Consider the following 408-nt stretch of genomic DNA (forward strand, 5'->3'; position numbering starts at 1 on the left):
TTTCGCATTCCTGAGCAGGCGATATCCCCGGTTTGCGCTGAACTGGCAAATAGCTGTCATAATTATCACACGTGTCACTGCCACTGTCAGTTATTTTTATTGCTCTTGTCATCATCACTGTTGTTTGTTTTTTAATATATAACGACTACGTTTATTATAGCCATTCTTGTTGTTATCAGATAAGTACCATTGTCTTTGCAGTTAGATAAAAGGGCCATCGCGATTACTGACATAATTTTCACTGTTATTGCAATGTTATAGTCGGTCTCGTCATCAGTATAGTCTTTGAGGTCGATCATCTCATTTACATTCATCTTTCCAACATCACGTCTCCTGATGTCGGCGCCGATCATCCTTCTTGCCTCTCGCTGTTTGTTGTCTTTACATCTCTCTACGGCTGGCTCTTTG

This window comes from Penaeus monodon, chromosome 15 (assembly GCF_015228065.2).
Source record: "Penaeus monodon isolate SGIC_2016 chromosome 15, NSTDA_Pmon_1, whole genome shotgun sequence".
NCBI classification, from domain to species: domain Eukaryota; kingdom Metazoa; phylum Arthropoda; class Malacostraca; order Decapoda; family Penaeidae; genus Penaeus; species Penaeus monodon.